Genomic DNA, 20753 nt, shown 5'->3' on the forward strand with positions numbered 1-20753 from the left:
AAGTGCTTAATAGGTGCTTGTGGATTGACTGAATGGAGGTTGGAGACACCTTGGAGCTCAGTTAGTCTCATCATATAATTGAGGAAACTGAGGCCCGGAGAAGGGAGGGGAATTACTCAAAGCCCTACCCTACTTCCAAGGGTTGTTGGGAGAATCTAATGAAAGTCTGCATGGCCTAAAGGGTACCATGCCATAGAAACAGCAGGGAGTGCTAATGGGGAGTGAAGGAGGCAGGCTCCAATCTGGCCAGAGGCTGTCATCCAACAGGCATTTAGTACAGTAAGGATACGATGACGAAAGTGAGAAAGCCCCTGCCCTCAAGGAGCTTACACTCTGCTCAGAGACATGGCCTACAGTTCAACTCAATTTAATTTAAAAAACGTTTATCTAGCACCCCCTGGACGACCACAACTGTGCTGGGGATAGAAACACAAAAGTGAGACAGTCTCTGCCCTCAAGGGACTTATTTGTCTACAGGATCATAGACTTGAAGCTGGAACGGCCCATAGAGACCACCCAGTGTAACTTCTTTATTTTACAGAGAAGGAAACTGAGGCTGAGAAAAAAGAAAGGAGTAAGGCCACACAAGGAACAGAACTTGAATTTGAACCCTCTGGCTCAAAATCCATCCCATCTTCCCTACATTCCACTGTCCTGACGTTGTCCTGCTCCCAGCCTCAGTTTCCCCATCTGTGAAACAGGAGAGGAAAAAGACCGGCATGGTTGGGAGAACCTGGCAGAGTTCGTTGCCGTCCTCGGAAGCGAGTGCCACAACCCACCAGGGCGTGGGTACTGACAAGTCTCGTGCAGCTCGGATTCCACGTCCTGGCCCCCGAAGGGAAAATGGATGGGAACCAGTTTCCAAGAGGCAAACTCTTAACCAGGCGAGCTCCAGTTTCCACCGAGTAACGGGGGTGGTCCCGCCCCAGTGCTGCCACGGGGAGGTCTGTGGCTTTGGCAGCCAGGCCCAGGTCAGGAGCTCTCCTCTTTCCCCACCACCCCATCCGACAAGTTGCCACATCCCACCCGCTTTTAGGCTTGCCTGGCCATGTGCTCCTTCCTGGTCTTGCCAGGACCAGTCTCCCCCTCTAGGACTGGATGGAGGTGGGGGAGCCCTAGGGGCTGGGACCGAGGGCCTGATAACGAGCTGCTGGCTATTCCTAACTGACTGCAGGGGTAAACACAGCCGGACCCAGCTACCCCGCCCAGCCCCTGCCCCTCCCAGCCTCACCTCCTGCTTGCTTCCTCTGGTCTGCCAAAGACTGCCTGGCATCTTTTCTCCCACCCCACCCTATCCTGGGATTGGGGTAATCAAAGGATGTCGAGGTCACCCACAGAGGCGATCTGACTCGGGCCCTCTCGGATGATGGGCCTCCCAGCTTCCACCCCACCCCCCAAGAGCCCAGTCAGAGCCAGGGTCACAGGCTCCATCACTTGAAGACCTCACCCACCCCAGGCTGGTTCACACTGGTCCAAGAAGCCTCACCATGTCCTACTCAGTCCTCCCAGCCCACCCCCTGCCTCAGAGAGATCACTACTGTCCAACTCGATTTCCACTTTTTCCAACTTGGAACGTCCTGCCCCCTCATCCAACTCAGTCTCCATGTCCCCTTAGCCAGGCCCCCCAGCTTCACAGCCTCCCCTGAATTCAGGTTTGATGTACCCTGATCCAGCTTCCCAGCCCAGCTCCCGTATTTCCCCAACTTGGCCCTCAAAGATGCATGACTCAGCCCCTCAGTCCTTCCTACTTGGCCCCCTGAACCCCTGGCTCAGTCTGTCTCCCCTCTACATTCCTAGCTTAGTCCCTGTGTGCCCCAGATTAAGGCCTGGAAGAGGCCCACTTGCCATCCTGACTCAGCCTCCCCTTCTCCCTCCCCCACCTCTATCCCCTCTTTGTCTGTGCTCCCCTATCTTCTTTCCCCTCCGTCCTCAGAATCTTCTCTAAGTAGGCTTCTCCTTCCCTGAGCTCTGATTAAATTCCTCCCCCACCCCACCCCCCACCCTTGGACTGTCTTATCTTGTCTTCTGCCGTCCCGGAATCTACCCTCCCCCATGCATCCTGATCGCCATCTGAAAACTGAAAGTGGGGGTGGGGAGTGGGAGGTGCAGGGGATCCAATCTCCAACTTGTATCATCGGGTGTTATCGCAGGAGAGGGCCCTTCCACAGCATCTCTTCCTCATTTTATCAATGAGGAAACTGAGGCCTAGGGAGAAGCCAGAGATGTCCCTGAGGTCACACCGAGAGTAAGAGGCAGAGCTGGGTTCTGCATCCTCCTCCTCAGCTTCAAATCCAGCCTTCCTGCCACTACATGGAAATGTCCAGGACCCCGACTGCCACCCCTTCCACTGCCCTTCTGTGCCTCAGTTTCCTCCGTCCCTGCTCCCTCCCCCCGCGTCCTCCCTGGTACCTGACGTAGTGCTCTGAGATCCGTGGTGGCCCAACCCTGGCCTCCCCCAACACCCCTCCATGTGCTCTGCTCTGCAGGGAAGCTAGCCTTGGTCCGGGCCCCAGGGTGGGGCAGTTGGGGCCGGGTCCCAGCTCCGTCCTCAGCCTCAGCCGGTCAGCCCGGCACTGGGCTGCGTGTCTCGGGCCTGGGCCCCTGCTCCCAGGGTAGGGAGCAGCGCTGGGGTGGGGTCGGGTGGGGTGGGGTGGCCGCCGGCCCTCCCTGCTCAGGGCCCAGTTCCAGGCCCGGTTTTGGTGTTTGTTTGGGGTGTGTTTGTTTGTCCTCTCCCCCTGGTTCTCTCACTGGCCGGTTCCCAGGGTCACAGCCCCCCTTTCGCACTCCCCCCAGCACCCCACCCTGGAGTGGCAGCCCCAGCCGGGCCCCTTCCAGCTGTGACTTCATCTGCATCCACTCCAGCCCCTGCTAAGGAAGCCGGGCTGGAGGCTGCAGTGCTCCCGAGCAGGGATGGGGGAACTCACACGTGGCCTGAGCTAGAGCTGGGGCTGGGGGGATCCTGGCCAGCCCGGCCTCTCCCCAGGCACTGAGCCCTAGGGATCAAGGGCTGCTGCAGATTGCTGGCCCCATCCCCTCACTTTACAGAGGAATGGAAGGGACCCACCCAAGGTCACTCAGCAAGTAGGAAACTGAACCCAGGACTCCACAGACAGAGCTCTTCCTGCTGCTGTTCTAGACTGTGCAGTAGGAGAACTGAAAGGGAATTTCAATTATCTACTCTAACCCCCTCATTTTACGGATGAGGAAACTGAGGCCCAGAGAGGTTTCTCCAGCATTTTATATACGTACCCTGGTTTGAGCTTTGCCACAGCCCCGTGGGGAGGTGCCACAGGCATTATCACCCCCATTTTATAGAGGATTGAAGGAATACACAAAAAAGTGCCCAGGATACAGATGAGAAAACTTCGGCTCAATTAAGCTTCAGTGACTTGCCCAGGGTCTCGTATACTGGGATTTGAACCCAGGTCTTTTGGATTCCAAATCTGTCATTCTCTCCCTTATACCTCAGTGCAGGTCGGTGGGGGCCAGAGCTGCTGAATTCTCCCAGGAAAACAACCCACAAGGCATGACCCACCCTAGCCTATGTCCCATATGCCCCCAATTAGTGCCCCGAGCTCATCCCCATCACCATACCTTTGCCTGGGCAGTCCCCCTCCCTTGGAATGCCTTCCCCTCTACTCTGCCTTTCTAGATTCTGTCCATCCTTCAAGTGCTTCAGGGTGTAATGGATTTGGAAGTCAAAGGACCTGAGTTCCAGTCCTTGCTTTGGCACTTACCACAAGAGTGACTTGGGTAAGCCACTTGCCCTCTGCAGAAGGAGGCTTTTGGATAGAATGGGCTCCAAGCTCCCTCCTCCACCATGCTATGAGCCCACAAAAATCCCCCTTCCTCAGGGAAACCTTCCCTGATCACCACAGCCCCACACATCTTCCCTTTATGGTCCTTGCAGACCCCCTCCCACACACAACCTCTCACTTGATATTGCCTGCCTCACACAGAGAGCTCTAGGCTGTTTCAAGTGAGTCAGTTTTAGGACCATAGAAGCAGTGCCACGTAATGGTTTGAATGCCAGGTTTGGAGTCAGGAAGACCCAGATTCAGATCCTGCCTCGGACACTAGCTAGCTATTTGACCCTCGGTGGGTGGCCTCCCCTTCTCTGAGCCTCAGGTGGCTCCTGAAGGCCCAAGCTCTGGTAGAGGGCATGCCCACACCTAGAGCTCCTCCACACTGATGAAATCACAGATAAAGTCCTAAATTCTAAAAGAATTAGAATTCAGAGCAGTCAGGGGCAGGTTTAGTCTTCCTTAGGGGAAAGGGGAAGGGGAGGTACCATAAACCAAAGATTTAGAGCCTCAGAGGGAATCTTGTCTAACCCTTTCATTTTACAGATGGAGAAACTGAGGTCTTAACTCCCTGCCAGGCGAAAGGTTCCCTGAGGGCAAGAACTATGCACTATTCACCTGTACTCTGTGCATAGGGTTGAGTTCAGTTTAACCCTAGGTGTCCAGGGACTCCCCTCGGAGATCTTAAGAGGTCACAGTTCTCTCCTGGTCCTCCCTCCCCATGCCAGTGCTCAAGGGGGCTGGGTTGGGTTGCGCTGGTCAGGGCAGGCCGCTGCTGCTGATGGAGGGAGAGGGCCAGGTTGGGGTCCCTCTCCTGCCTCCCCTAGGGGGGCAGAATGGGGTTGGGATCATCTGCCTCAATGACCCCAGCATGTTACAGGGGCAGTGTGGTATGATGGGAAGATCAAACAGTTTTAAGCTTCAAACCACAGCTCTGGGTGACCTTGGACAAGTGTTCCACCTGAAAAGGCGCCTCCTGCCATCCCTTTCTGACTCAGTCTAGGGTTCTACAGTGCCCTGGCCTTTCTCTTCCTCCAAGAGAACCCAGACCTGGGGCTCTGCAGCAGGGGAACACCTGCATTGGGTCCCTCTGGGCAGAACCATCTCCAGCATTCTGGGAATGCCCCTGACCTTAACCCCTGGCTGCCCTCGAAGCTGATTCACCCCCGGGGACCCTTGGCCCCAGGGGCATTGCTGCTCCTGGGGCTTTGAATCACCAGCCACCCCCTGCAGAGGGTGGGTGGGGGTGGTGAGCAGTCCCTTTGTCTCCCCGTGGGTCACCAGGCAAAATGGGGAGCCAGTTGGTATGAGTGGCTGTTGGAGGGGAATGGGGGGCGGGGTGGGGAGGACCTGGTCGTCCTGTGTGGGCAGTGAATGCCAATGACTCACCAGGTAGACAGGCTGGCTGGGGGAATTCCCCATAACTAGCCATCCAGAAACTGCCACTTTCCCCATCCCCACCCCCCACTAGGGCCCCGAGGGGCCAAGCTATCTCAGCCCTGCTCCCCCCTCCTTCCTCTCTGCTTCATCACAGCCCAAATGACCCTTCCCCCAGGTTAGGCTCAGGATTTCTGCGACCATGGAATGTTTAGGGGGTGGGGAGAGAGCTGAGTTATCTCTAAAGTCCTTTCCAGGTAGAAATTCTAGGAGCTTATAAAAGAGACTTCAGACTCCCAATCCCCATTATTTGACAGATGAGGAAACTGAGGAATTGAGAGGGAAGTCATTGGCTCAAGGTCACACAGTCAATGACTTACAGTCCAGGGCTTTCTGCAAGTCCAGGTCCTCTTCTGGGACCCCCAAGCACCAGATAACACCTTGACCCCTGCCCTGGTTTCCACGTCTGTGAAATGGGCTCTAGGAGTCAGGGGCCAGAGTAGAGGATACTGCCCTGGCTAGCATGGGAGGCTTGGGTGTTACTGGGTTCAGGAAGGTGTCTTTTCAGGGGCTGGGGGAGGTGGGATGGAGGCATCCATCCTGGAATGGAATGGCAGTGGGCATGTGGGCCTCTGCCCGGCCATGTCTCTCCTGTCCAGAAAAGCCAAAGCTCCCCTGCTATCCTTGCTCTCCAGAGACAGGGATGGGCTGCAGACACATGCCTCGGTCTGGCATTTAACAGGCATCCTGAAGGACTGCACCGACCCATCCACACTCCCTGAGCGGCCCCCGTGTGGCCAAAGACTCATTGGTAAGGCTGGGCTCAGGCCGTAGAGGGGAGCTGGGGCCCCAACTATGGGTTACCGGGGACCTGAGAGACCATCCAGATGAGCCAACCCCCTCATTTTACAGAAAAAGAAACTGAGGCCCATAGAGGTGAAATGACTCACCTAAAGTCATTCCAGGAGTTAGCAGCAGAGTTTGGGCTCTGCCTGAGGGCAGAGGAGGGTGACAGGACTGTAAGCCTGTCCCCAGGTCTAGGGCCATGTCAGAGCTCAGCTCTAAAGAGGGGGTTAGGGCTCACTCCGTAGAGCTTCTGGGTTCAATCTAAGTTTTAACAAGGGGTCAAGGCTCAGTCCACGGACGAGGTCAGGGCTCAGTCCACAGGGCTCAGTCCACGGACGAGGGCAGGGCTCAGTCCCTGGACAAGGTCAGAGCTCAGCTCATAGCCAGTAATAAAGTGAAGCACACAGCCGATCCTGGGTGAACACAGACAGGGTAGGCAGTGCCATCCAGTGGACTCTGGCAGTTTCTAGGTAGTGAGGATGCCTGGGTGCTTCTAGCTTCACTGCTGTTGTGCTGTGTGTTTCTCAGGACAGGCAGCCTCTCTGGCCCTGGGGACAATGGGTCTTAGGAAATGCCAGCAGTGAGGGGGCCAGTCCAGACCCAACTGGGCAGGTGGGACAGACGGGGACAGATCTCCAGCCTTTGGAGCTCGCTCTAGGTGTCAGCCCCCCAAGGGGAGGCAGAGACCCTAGGACGGGCTGGAAAGGGAACCCAGGGCTGGCTCTGGAGGGGCCTCCTCTCACCCCTACACCTCCCCCAGGAGGCCCAGCTGCAATCCTGGCATTTCCCAGCTGCTTTCTAAGTCAGGAATTGACCTCCTGGGAATTGCATCAGGGAGAAAGTTTTTTATTTTCTTTCTTCCGGTTTGTGCATATGTGTGTTTGTTTTTAAAATCCAGACGGAAATGGAACGGCCCTGGAGTCATGTGTGAACTATCTTGCCCCACTTTCTCTCTCAGACCCAGAGGCAGGGAGCTGAGGGGCTCAGCCCCAGAGCAGTGCTGCCCAATGGAGAGGATGCTTCTCCAAGGCCAAAGAGCAGCCTCCAGAGCCGTAAGGGACCCCAAAGGTCATCAAGTCCAGTCCCCTCATTTTAAAGATGAGGAAACTGAGGCCCAGTGAGGTTGTGACTTTCCAAGGTCACACAGATAGCAAGTGTCTAAAGCAGGATTTGAATGGAGGTCTTCCTGATTCTGAGTTAAGCATATCAAAGGATCCCTTAATAAAAGGATTTGTTCTGTAAAACTTGGACTCAGTCAAAAGAACACACCCGAGGACCTAGAGGGCCACCTGTGGCCTCGAGGCCACAGGTCCTCCACCCCTGCTAGACTCTCACCTTCCAATGATGCTGTTCATGCCTCAAAGCTGCTTCTCAGCATAGGGAAGTGGGACAGGGGTTATGACATTTGACAGATGAGGAAACTGAGGCCCAGAGAGAACCTTGAATCCTAGGATTCTGAGCTGGAGGGGAGCTCAGAAAGACCGTCGAAGACAAGTCTTACAGATGGGGAAACTGAGGCCCAGAAAGGAGAAGGGGTTTGCCCAAAGTCACACAGCAAGTTAGTGGCAAGGCTGCCGTTAGGACCCTGGCTCAATGCTTTACCCACTGCTCCCTCAGCCCAGAGATGAGGAAGGCCAAGCAGGAGGCAGTGGGGGAGGCAGAGATCATGATCAAGGGGGCACTTAAGCCTCCCCCTTCTGAAGTCCTTAGGGCTGTGGACCGTACAGTCTTGGTAGAATAGTACATAGTAGGCACTTAATTAGTGCTTGTTGAATTGAATTGAATTGACCTCTTTCTGGGCTCTCAGTCGTGCCCCTCCCCCACCCCGGTTCTCACCCCCTGACATGATCTGGTCTCCTGACACAGGACCCAAGCCCCATCCAAGGTTAAGGGCTAAGAAGGTGGAGGAGGGAGGAGGAAGAGGAAGAGAAGAAGGAAGTGGTCTTCACCGCCCTCACACGGCAGAGCCCAAGAGTCTGGCTGGACAGTCAGTGTCTCTGTCTGGAAATCTAGTTCAGGGTTACCGTGTGTGTGTGTGTGTGTGTGTGTGTGTGTGTGTGTGTGTGTGTGTGTGTGAGTCTGTTTGTCTGTCTGTGTAATGTATGCATATAATGGCTCTGCTGGTTTGTGCAGGATCCTATCTTTGTCTTTACATATATTTCACACACAGAGAGAGATGTCACACGTAATTTTGTTGTTGTTCAGTCTTTTCAGGTGTGTTTGACTCTATGACCCCATTTGGGGTTTTCTTGGCAGAGATACTGGAGGGGTTCACCATTTCCTTCTCCAGCTCATTTTACAGATAAGGAAACGGAGGCAAATAAGGTGAAGTGACTTGCCCAGGATCACACAGCTAGTAAGTGTCTGAGGACAGGTTTAAAATCAGGAAGATAAGTCTTCCCGAATACAGGACTGCTGCTCTATCTACTGAGCCACCCAGCTACCCCCATTACACACAATATATAATGTTATATAGACTACATTTTTCAAGGAGGCAGCTAGGTGGTGCAGTGGATAGCGCTCTGGCCTTGGAGTCAGGAGGACCTGAGTTCAAATCCAGCCTCAGACACTTAACACTTACTAGCTATGTGACCCTGGGCAAGTCACTTAACCCCAATTGCCCCACCAAAAAAAAAAATTTAAAAAAGAGAATGTTTTTCTGGTGCTGTGGGAGTCTGTGTATGTTTGTGTGTTCATAGATCCTGTAGCTAGGGCCAGAAGGGACCTCAGAGGCTGAGTCCCTTCTTTTTTCAGATGAGGAAACTGAGACCGAGGAGACAGAGCCACTTAGCCGAGGTTCAGTGGCAGGTAGTGTCAGAGGTAGGATTTGAGCCCAGGTCCTTTCCTTTGGATCGTGCACACAGACCCACGTGTGTATCACCCGTGGACACGCGAGTGTGTTTACGTCTGCATCATCCCTGCGTGGGCCGCCTCCCGCCTCAGCGACTTTGTCCTCATGTAGCAGATATACTCTATAACCTTAGACAGTTGTCTCCCCCATGAGACTGTAAGCTCACTGAGGGCAGGTATCGTTCCGTTTTTAGTTCTGTATCTCCAGTACCAAGCACCGCGTCTGGCTCATAGTAGGCGCCGGATTAAAAAGTGCTTGTTGAATTAAAAATGCTCGTTGTCGGTTCCTGGTAGATTGTAAGCTCACTGAGGGCAGGGATCGTTCCGTTTTTGTCGGCACCAGCACAGCGGTTGGCACATAGTAGGTGCTTAACAACTGCTTGTTGCTATACGTATCTCAATGGAAAGAGCCTTGATTTTGGAGGGAGGGGACCTGGATTCAAATGCTAATGTAGACACTACCTGTGTGACCTCAGACAACTTAGCCTCCCTAGCCTCAGTTTCTTTCTCTGTAAAATAGGGGGCTGTAATACGTGACCTCTGAGGGCCCTTCCAGCTCTTGATCTGTGTGTGTGTGAGGGAAGAGGGAGATGTCTGTCTATATCTCTCTGCATATTTGGGTGCACATAGACACATATACATTCATATCTACCTACATACGTCTGCAACTTGACATCTGCATGTATAGCTCTTGGAATCTCCGTCTGACTGTGTGTGTCTGTCTGTCTCTCTGACTGTGTGTGTGTGTGTGTCTGTGTGTGTGTGTGTGTGAGTCTGTCTGTCTGACTGTGTGTGTGTGTGTGTGTTTGTGTGTGTGTGATTTCCTTCGCAGGCCTCCTCCCTCCTGCTCCCCGCCCGGCCCCCGGGAATGGCCGTGGGCCCCGGAATGTGGCAGCGGCTCCCATCCTGTCCTGTCCTGTCCCATCCCATCCTGGGGCCTCCGCAGGCCAGGTTTCCTCTCTCCTCTCTCTGTCTCTCTCCCGGCCAGCTTCCCCCAGGCCCGCCCAGCCCCGGCTGGCCACCCTGACTCTTGGCTCTGGGACAGCGCTGATGTCAGAGGTGAGCTGACAGCTTCTCCCGCTGGATTTTCCGAAAAGGGAGAGACTGCATCACGGCTCCTATGAAAGAATCACGGGAGGAGGGGGCGGTGGCGGCGGCGGGAGGAAGGATGTTTCACTCAAATGGTTTCCTGACCTCACAGGCAATGAACATGACAGGAAGAGGCTGCCGGGATCCACTCCAGCAGGAGCCGGCCGGGTGGCAAAGGTGTGGGGAACGTCCCTCCTCCCCTCTGGCCATCCCACCCCGCAGGCCCTGGCCCTGGCCTGCTGCTCCTCCTGCCTCCTGCACCTGGCGGAGAGGCCCAGCCCTCACCCGGGAGGTGGCAGTGTGCTGGTCACTCATGCTCTCCCCCCCAAGCTAGGCCTCCCTCGGGTCACGGCCCACCACCCAACAGCAGCCAGCCCCTCGAGGCCCCATGGTGCAGCTGGGCAGGGATGGAGCTGAGGGGTGGGGACCTGGAGCCTAATCCTGGCTTGGGTGGGGATGGTGATAGGGAGCATGAGATCATACATAGATGAACCAGAGCCTGGAAGGCCCTTGGGGGCCATCCCTCGCAGAGACCCAGAGACAGGAAGGGACTTGCCCAGGGTCACACAGCCTGAAAGTTTCAGCAGAGCTGGGATACAAAGTCAGGTGCCCTTCCCACTGCACCGTCCTGCCTTTGGTCCCTATCTGCTCTAAGGCTTCTAAGGAGAGAGAAGTTCTAGATTCATAGAATATAGCCTCATAGAACATCAGAGTTCTCTGTTTGGCTTTTAAGGTTCTTCCTAACCTGGCCCTCTTCCTACCTTTGCAGCTGTCTTACATCTTACCCCCTTTCAGGGATTCTTCAATCTAAGGACATTGACCTCCTGGCTGTTCCTCATACAAGATGCTCCATCTCCAGACTCCAGGCTTTTTCTCAGGCTGTGCCCCCTGCCAGGAAGGCCCTCCCTCCTCATCTCTGCCTCCTGGCTTCCCTGACTTCCTTCAGTCCCAGCTGAAATCCCACCTTTTACAGGAAGCCTTTCCCAATCGCCCTTAATGCTAAAGTTTTCGATTTATCCTGTCTGTAGCTTGTTTGTACACAAATGCTTTTGTGTCTTCTCCCATATTGGACTCTGAGTTCCTTGAGTTCTGGGACTGTTTTTGCCTTTCTCCACACCCTTAGCACCTAGTACAGAATCTGGCACATAGGAAGCATTTAAAAAATGTTTGTTCGTTTGACTTGAATCAGAGCTTGGAGAAGGGTCAGAGCAGAGAATGTTGGAACTAGAAGGAGTCCTAAAACAGAGGATGTCAGAGCTGGGAGGGGCCTTAGAACAGGGGATGGCAGAGATGGGAGGGGCCTTAGAACAGGGGATGTTAAAGCTGGGAGGGGCCTTAGAACAGAGAATATTAAAACTGGGAGGGGCCTTAGAAGAGGGAATGGAAGAGCTGGGAGGGCCTTAGCACAGGGGATGGCAGAGCTGGGAGGGGCCTTAGCACAGGGGATGGCAGAGCTGGATAGGTTGTTAGAGACCACGTAGGCCAGCTTCTTTTTGTAAAGATGAGGAAACTGAGACCCAAAGAAAAGTGGCCAGAACTTAAGCTCCCAGCGGTAGGAGGTTCCAGAGCCAGGATTCACACTCAGATCCTTTGACTCCACCGGGCCTCGTTGCTTGTCATGATGGAGATGATAAAGATTCCAGTGGAGATGGGCATGAGTGTGGGGGGATGGTGACAGTAGGTAACGGGATTTTGAGGAAGAGATGGAAAAGATGGGGCCAGTCATGGAGATGACAGTGACGGCCTCTATCTGCCTGTGGGACACACGGATTCCTTCCCTGGGATGGGCTCTGTGAGAGAACCCACAGGTGCCTCGCTCCAATCAGAGTCATAGGTTTTAGAGCTGGAAGGAATATTCAAGATCATTCCACAAATGAGGAAACTGAGGCCCAGAGAGCTCGTGGTAGGTAGCAAGTAGCAAAACTGGGGTTCAAATCCAGGTCACAGAATTACAGGGTTGGATCTGAGAGGGAGCCTACGGCTGGCCAGTCTAAGCCTCTGCTCTCCCATTTAACAGATGAGGAAACTGTCACACAGGTGGCAAGTGACAGATACTGGATTTGAACCCAGGAGCCCTGATCCTAAATCCAAAGTTGTCATGCATGCAATGTCCAATGGCCACCGGGATCCTTCCAATCCAGGGCCCCCAGGGCAACTGTCCCTGCCAATCAGCCTCTGCGCTCTCCCCTACTGGCCAAAGCCACCTCCCTCCTCCTCCTCTCCTCCCCATCACTGGCCTAGTCCTTCTCCGCTCCATGAGGACGCCTCCCCTCTGAGCTCCCAGAGTGGGACAGGCCCTGAGTGGGAGGGAGACAGACAGGCAGCCACACAGACACAGTAGCAGAGTAGTGTCTGGGGCGCTCCCAGAGGAGGCGGAGGATCACCCCCTCATGGCGACCGCCCACTCCCCGGCATCTGAGGATGGTGATTCCCCAGCCCTCTCAAACCTCTCCGTGGACCCTTCCCTGGAACCAAAGAATGAACCTCTCCAAGGGGTGGGCTTGAGAAGAGGGCAAGATGGGGCTGCTCCCCGGTCACAGGGAGATTTGCTCCCTTTTCTCCAGTGACCCTGATGACCCCCAGTCCTGGCACTATCCACCCCACGATGGCATCATACCTTTGCCATCCTGTTGAACTGATCTGACTTGACTTTGCCCAAGGGCCAGGAGCTTGCCCTGTAATTCCAGGAGGTTCATAGCTCTGACCTTAGAGATCTCCTGGGCCAACACTCTTCTCTTACAGATGAGGCTCAGAGAGAGAAGGAACATCATCTAAGTCCTCCTTGGAAGCCTACGGAGGGCTCACTAACCTGGCTGCAGGCCTCGGGGACTGGGGGATTTCATTTCCTGGCTGGTCATTCCTCTTTCCACAGGTCAGAGCCGGGGCAGCGACTAGTGGCCAGGAGTGGGAGTCTGGGAAGGAGACTGGGTGTCTGAGGCCCCAAGCAGCTCCCTGCCAGCCTTGTCAGTCCCTTTGGGCCCACCTGCCCCGCTGCCCTCCCCTTGCCCTGGGCTGGGCTGCTCCGGCTGCTTATCAGCTCAGCAGGACCCCATGAGGCAATTGTGTCTCTGATCTCCTGCCGAGATCCCTCCTCTCCTCTCTTCTTCCCGACCTGCCACATTTCCTCTTCCCTTTCCACATTCCATTCCGGGTGGTTTTCAGCTGCCAGGCGGCCCCAGGGGGGAGGGCGGGGGCCATAACAGCTACTCCAGAGGCCAGACCGCTCTCTCATGTACCAAGGCAGGACGGCAGATCCCTGCAGCCCCAGGCCAAGGAGCACCAGTCCTACAGCACTCAGGAGGATGTCCTGGTCATTCCACCAGGTGGGAAAGAATAGTTCCAGAACTACAGAATGTCACATTGGACAGCTGAGAAAGCTGCCCCAAGTCCCATGAGAGAGACAGCGTGGAATGCCAGGGAAGAGCCAGATTCAAATCACCCCTCTGACATACGCTGGCTGTGTGATCGTGGACAAGTCATTTAACTCCCTGAGGCTAGAAGTGGCAGACAGCTGGTTTCCCAGTCTGCACTGGTAGAAGGAATTCGCTAAAACGAGATCAGGGGTCCAAGAAAAAATGCCCCTGTCCAGGAGAGGTGGTGTCACTGGCATGAAGGGGGGTCATTAGAAGAAGGAAAGAAGTTGTCACTGGCCTGAAAGCCCCGAGCACACATCTCCCTTCCAATTACAAGTAGCTTTAGGACTTTGGGCAAGCCTCAGTTTCCCTACGTATGAAATGGGTAGTTTGGATTAGCTGGCCTCTGAAGTCTCTGACATTCTTCTGTGAGTTGCAGGCTAGGTCTGAGGTGGGAAAGCCCCATAAAATGTTAGGGCCCACGCAACTGGGAGGGTGCTGCCCTGCCTGGCGAAGCCTTCCTTGAGGGAGAAGGGAGCACAGCTAGACCGAACCCTCCAACTGCAGCCCTCCGCCCCTGCCTCCTGACTGGTATTATGGGCCAGCCTAGAGGAACATGACACAGAAGAGAGAGGAGCCAGGAGCCCCAGGTTCTAATCCTGCATCAGCTACTCGCCAGCACCTTTGACGGATCACTCTTTTTCCCAGCCTTGGTTACCTTGCTGTAGCCAGAATGGGCCTCAGTTTCCTCCCCTGTAAATTGAAGGGTTTGACCAAGTGATCAGACTTAGGGTAGACAATCCTTGCAGGTCTCTGAGCCCCAGGGAATAGAGTCCCGGAGCCACACCGGCAGCAACCCTTCCCAGGCAGTGGCAAGAATGCTGGTCCTAACTGTGCCCAAAGGGCTGTCAAAATGTGCATACCCTTTGACCCAGCAATAGCACTTGTAAGGCTGTATCCCAAAGAGAGCGTACAGATAGGGAAAAGACCCACGTGTACAAAAATATTCATAGCAGCTCTTTTTGTGGTGGCGAAGAATTGGAAATTGAGAGGATGCCCATCAATCGGGGAATGGCTGAGCAAGTTGTGGTATATGAATGTAACGGAACACTATTGTGCTGTAAGAAATGATGAGCAGGCTGACTTCAGAAAAACCTGGAAAGACTCGTATGGTCTGATGCTGAGTGAAGTGAGCAGAACCAGTGAGTTGTACACAGTAACAGCCACGTTGTACGATGACTAATATTGATAAACTTAACCCCTCCCAGCAATACAAGGATCTAAGACATCTCCAGAGGCCTTGGGATGGAAAATGCTATCCACACCCAAAGAAAGAACTATGGAAGCCGAATTGTTATTTTTTTCTCTTCTGTTGAGTTTTGTTTCCTCTTTCTGATGGTTCCTCCTGTTGGTTTTAATTTTTACTTACAACATCACTAATGTGAAAATATGTTTATATGAATGTAAATGTATAGCCTATATCAGATTGTGCGCTGTCTTGGGGAGGGTGGTGGGGAGGAAGGGGGAGAAAAATTTTAAACTCAAAAGCATATAGAAGTGATTATTGATAAATCAAAATAAATTAATAAAAAAATAAAGTTAAAAATAAAAAAAAAAGAATGTTGGTCCTAGAGTCCTTGGGTAAGTCACTACCCATCTTGTTTTTGTCTCTGTATAACTAGTCCTCATGTAAAATAGGTGATTAATAAATGCTTATTGAATGTTGAATGAAATGAATGTCTCTTCCAGTTCTAAACCCCATGAATCTCACTCCTGGGGAGAAGTCTGGTGGGAAGAAAAGAGGATGGGAGTCACCAGACCTGGATTTAGGAGACCTTACAATTCACTAGCTGCGTTACCTTGGACAAGTCACTTCCTTGCCCTGGGCCAGAGCCTGGCTGCAGGATGCTAGGATTCCTCAGATTTCCATCTAGGGATCAGACAAGATCATCCACTCGCACACACTTAGAACTACCCGCCACAGGTCAGAGATTGCGGCTGCCCGTCCACGAAGCCCCTTGGGTATGGGCAGCCAGAGGCAGATGGTCCTCATGCCAGGCCAGGCATGGCAGCAATACACATTGCAGGATGGTGGCCTATTTGGGGCTGTCAAACCGGCCAGCTCAATTTCTGGCCAACAGTGCCCCCCACTGCCCACTGGACACATGGAAACCTGGTCCCTGGCTGCTGTCCTAGCCAACTGGACCTGTGCCAGAGACCCCTTTAAGGGAAGCAGATGAGGGGCGATGTCTGAAGAGATGGGCTGGCAGGGCCCAGGGTTGGGGGAATGGAAGGAGTCAGGCTTGGCCGAGGGGCTAAGCCAAGAGCTGGTCTGGGCTCTCCACTCCCCCCTGGGTGACTCCAAAGTCAGCCCGTGGAGGGCTGTAGGAGTCAGAGGCTGTGGCCGGTGGGGAGGATGCTGAATTTGGAGATGGAAAGACCTGGGTTTGAATCCTGCCTAGGCAGATGACCGTACTCTAGGCGACTCGGGCAATTACAGAGGTGTCAGTCTGCTTTAGTGGGAGGGTGTTTCCTCGTGGGGAAGCCAATGAGCATTTATTAAGCATACCCATGTGCCAGGCACTGTTGGAATGCCCTATTGAGGTCCAGTCCCTATCCCTAGGGCCTCCTTTGGGCCTCTAGATGACCAAGTGAGACAGTCTGCAGAGCTACTGCCCTCCCAGCCCCATTTGACAGATGAGGAAACTGAGGCTGAGGGGAGGTGACAAGGCTTATATAGCTAGCATGTGGCCGAACTGGGATGAAAAGCCAGGCCTTCCCTAGTGGAAACTTGAGGCTTGAACAGAGAGGAGGAAAGGGACCAGGAGAGGGAGCCACTGACCAGAGAGAGAGGGAAGGAATGGGAAGGAACTGGGTCAAAGCCGGGGTGGGGGAAGAACCCAAAAACTCTGGTCTGAGCCCTGAGGCCTCCTCTCCAGACTGGCAGCAGAGACGGTGCCTTGGGGGACCGAAGGACTGAAAGGTGGCCAAGAAGTCTGAGTTCCTCTAACCCAAAGCTCTCATTAGACGGGGGAGGAAACTGAGGCTCAGAGGAATTGGGAAACAGAGTTCAGATTCGAACCCAGCGCCTCTTACTTCAAATCCAATATTCTTTCTACTCGACCTGTAGGTCAAGTTTATCTTACCCGAGGAAGGAAGCCGCCTGCCCAAGGAAGGTCATAATGGGGGTCGATGGTACAACTCTTGCAGAAATCCCAGGGTGCTTCTGGGGTGCACACGACCCTCAGAGCCCTCCCTCCCTTCTTCTCTTCTGTCCTTAATGAAGCAACCATTTATGAAGCCCCTTCGAGGTGCCAGGCGCTGTCTGCATTCTCTCCTGCCCTCGGGGAACTTACAGTCTGGGGAGCCCAAGGTGCAAAGCAGACACAAGTCAGCCTTGAGGGGAGCTGAGGTCTCCGGAGGAAGGAGTGCACTGGGGGGGCACCCCCATCGCAAAGGCCCAGTCAGGTTGCCCGGCCCGGGGCTGTGAAGGGCTTGCATAACCGTAAGGACAGGTAGCATTGACATGGGGCTTTACAAAGCGCAAAGCACAGTGCGTCTATCGTCTCCTTCAGTCCTCACACAACCCAGGGAGGAAGGGCTATCAGGAGCCCCATTTTACAGAGGAGGAAAGCGAGGCAAATAGAGGTTTCAGTCTCACAGCTAGTAGGTGCCTGAGGCTGGAATTTGAACCGGCTGGCTCTTCCTGACTGCAGGGGGCTCTCCTAAAGGCCATCAGAAGACTTTACATTTGGTCTGGGGGTGAGAGGAAGTCCCCGGAGCTCTCTGAGGAGGGAAGTTAAGGTAAGGCATTTGCTTTAGGAAAATCTCTCGGACTGCTTTGTGGAGGACTGACAGAGAAGGAACAGGCTTTTACCACGGCCCCCAGTGAGTCAGGACCAAAGCACGGCCTTCTGGGAGGCATCGTGTTGGAATGGAAAGAGTGCTGGGTGGAGGACTCGCTTCAAATTCTGACATTATTCCCTGTGAGACCTTGGGCAAGTCACTCCCCATCTCTGGGCCTCAGTTTCCTCCTTTGTCAGATGAGGGGGCTGGACTGGATGAACCCCCAGCTCCCTCCAGCTCCAAGTCTCTGACCGTTTCTCAGGGGGAATCCCCCAGCCTGCTCATTGAGGGAGGCTGAGCGAGGAGCGAAGGGGTCAGGTGGAGGGCGGCGCAGTGGATAGAGCTCTGGCCCTGGAAGTGGGGAGGACCTGAGTTCAAATCTGACCTCAGACATTTACTAGCTGTGTGATCCTGGGCAAGTCATTTAACCTCGATTGTCTCCCCCCAAAAAGGGGGGGGTTCAGGTAGAGGGGGAAGGGCAGGTACAAAGGGGACAGGGAGCTGCAGGACCCAGGCCTTTCAAAGCACTCTTAGCTGGCTCAGCTCAGGCCATGCTAGACCCAGGAGAACGAGGCTGGCCTTGGGGACACTGATGGGGGAATTACCCTGAAGTCTCCCTGCCCAGCCCCAACATTGACCCCCCTCTGCCTCTGTCGTCTCTCCCCCCACCCCGAGAGGCACCAGGAAAGTTCTTCTTTCTGATAATGGACCGGGGGCTGAGGCCTGATCACTTGGGCAGGGGCTGCCTACCTCCCTCCATCGCTCACCCGCTCTGGTCATGAGAGTGAATCAGGACTGAAGTGAGGGGTCCCGCTCCGGCAGGACTGTAGACCCAGGAGGCATCTGGACCTTTATACCCCTGGCTTCTCCCCTATGCCATGTGCTCCTTGTTTCTCTCCTCAGCCAAATCCTACCAGCCCTAAGACTCCCTGGGAGATCATAAAATGTCAAAGCTGGGAGAGGCCCTAGAACAGGGAATGTCAAGGCTGAGAGGGAGCTTAGAACAGGGAATGTCTGAGCTTGGAGGAGCCTTAGAACAGGGCTGGGAGGGTCTTAGAACAGGGAATGTCAGGGCTGGGACGGAGCTTAGAACAGGGAATATCCAGAGAAGGGACCTTCATCTAGTCCAATGTTATTTTACATAGGAACATACTGAGGCCCAAAGAGGTTTACTGACTTCCCAAAGGTCACACAGCTAACATCAAAGTGAGACCCTGACCCCAGCTGGGTCTTCTGACTCCAGACCCAGTACTCATTAATAATAATAATAGTTAACCTTTATATAGTGCCTACTGTATGCCAGGCACTGTGCTAAGCACTTTACTATTATTATCTCATTTTTACAACAACCCGTGGAGGGAGGTGCTATTGTTATCCCCATTTTATAGATGAGGAAACTGAGGCAGACAGAGGACTTGCTCAGGGTTAATAGCCATTATCTAAGCACTATGCCCCCCATTTTTCTCCCTCAGGCTGATTCTCTGAGCTTGCCGGCTGCCAGGAGAAGCCCAGGACACAGACCTGCTGCCCATGGGTGGGGGGGGTCACAAGTCACCAGTCAGGGCCCCATCCCTTCCCAACCCCCACAGCATTCAGGCCCACTTGCCCCAAGCCTCCCCCACTCTGTGCAGGGGTCCACTGTTCTCCCAGGAAGGAGATGCCCGGGAAATATCCCAAATGCAATGGACAGAGAAAGGTGACTCAGTTTCACTGTCTGCCTCTTCCCTCTCCCCACTGGCATAACTTCCAAAATGTCCCTAAAGGTCAGTGTCCCACTGCTGTCCACCCACTGGCCCTCAGATACCATCTAGTCTAATCTCCTCAATTGACTAACCGGGAAACTGAGGCCTGGGGAGTACAATGCCTCGCTCAAGGTCACAAAGCTAGTGAATTCACAGGAGCATAGATGTAGGGCTGGACACAATGTCAGAGGTCATCAAATTTGCTGCCCCTCACTTTTCAGAAGAGGAAACTGAGGCCCAGAGATATGCAGAGCCCCATGATTCTTGGGTCCCCTGGTAGCTTGTGTATTCACCCTCCAGTAACTCACCCCACTAAGGCCCAGGAGGTGCTGACCAGCTGGAGATGGGAGAGACTCTTGACCCACGGGGTGTGGAGGGGGGGAGGAGAGAGAATCAGCTCCTTTTCCCCCTCTGTAGTCCCACCCTGCCCCCCGTCAGGACCCTGGGGGGACCCCAGTATCCTACCTGAGTCTCCACGTGGGTGCTGACTTCTTCCAGGCGGCGCTGGGTTTTGGCGGGCGCTGGGCCTTCCAGGGTCACTGGGCTCTCCCACACTGGACCCCTCGGCCCCAGGGCTCCCGCCAAGCTGTGGCCCTCTCTCAGACAAGCCCTCTGTGCAACTGCTGCTTCTCACCCCTCCCCCCCACCCTCCCACTTGACTTCCCTTCCAAGATGGCTCAGCTGCTCCCCCCTTCTCCCCCACGGCCACCTCCCCCCAGTTAAAGGGCCAGTTGGGGGGGCTGAGTGGCAATGATAGACTGGACCCCCCCCAGGCCCTGGCTCTGACCCTGTCCAGCCAGTGTCTGCCCAGCAGTCTTGTCTACAGAGGGTCTTGAGGGGCAGGGCTGGGGGGGGTGAGGGAGGGGGACTGGCCACGGTGGCCGCCGTGGGGCCTGAGTCACTGATGACTCCCCTGCACCTGGGGCTGGGCCTGCCCAAGCTGGGTGACCGGGGCTGGGCATATGGCAATGACTGGCCGAACTCTTCCTCATGACTGGCTACGGGTTCCCTAGCAGGTTTGACTCACACCTCCCATAGGCCCGTGTGCACCAGGGCTCCTAGGGGCCAGGCTGGGTGCCCCCCCCCAAAAAAAGGAAAGCCAAGCTGACAAAGTCTTGCCTACCATGCATGGGGTGCCAGGCACCCAGATGCCAGAGCAGGCCATAACCATCCCGGGCCCTTGGGTCCTCTGGGGGAGGGGGGTGACAGATACTCCCTACTGCGGTCCTCTCTCCTGTACCACGGGCCAGCTGTTCCTACCAAGACCACAGCTCAGGGGCAGGGCCATTGTGCCCCCAGGCCCCTCCCCCACATGGACAGAGGCCCCTGCTGCCTCTCCAGCCTGGGGCTGCCCCAGGGAGGGGCCCCTGCCCCTTTGGAACCAACCCTTAACCACCTGCTTGCCCCTCCCTATCCCTCCCTTTCCTTCCTCCCCCCAGACCTAGACCTTCGATCCCAGCAGGGTTGCCTAGCCTCCAGAAGAAAGGAGAGGGGTGGGGCACCTCCCAGAGGCTCCATCCCTCCTCCCAACTCCTCCTCCACAGCCAAGGACTGTGACCTTTCCCCTACAACTCTGTCCCTGTGGGCACACCTGGATCTGAGGCCTAGGGAGATGAGAGAGAGAGAGGGAATCTGAGAGAGAGATCGTTTCTAAAGGGTTGGGGGGATGGAGGGGAAGATAGGGCAAAAGGAGTGAAAGAGAAGATAGGGACAAAGGAGAAGATGAGGGAGCAGAGCCTGAATGGAGACTGAAAGGCCCCAGAGCAAGAGAGAGAGAGACAGAGAGACAGAGACAGAGACACAGAGACAGAGAGACAGAGACAGAAAGAAAGAAAGAACAGAAGGAA

The sequence above is a fragment of the Vombatus ursinus genome, unplaced genomic scaffold, assembly GCF_900497805.2.
Source record: "Vombatus ursinus unplaced genomic scaffold, bare-nosed wombat genome assembly UNPS02001287.1, whole genome shotgun sequence".
Classification (NCBI taxonomy): domain Eukaryota; kingdom Metazoa; phylum Chordata; class Mammalia; order Diprotodontia; family Vombatidae; genus Vombatus; species Vombatus ursinus.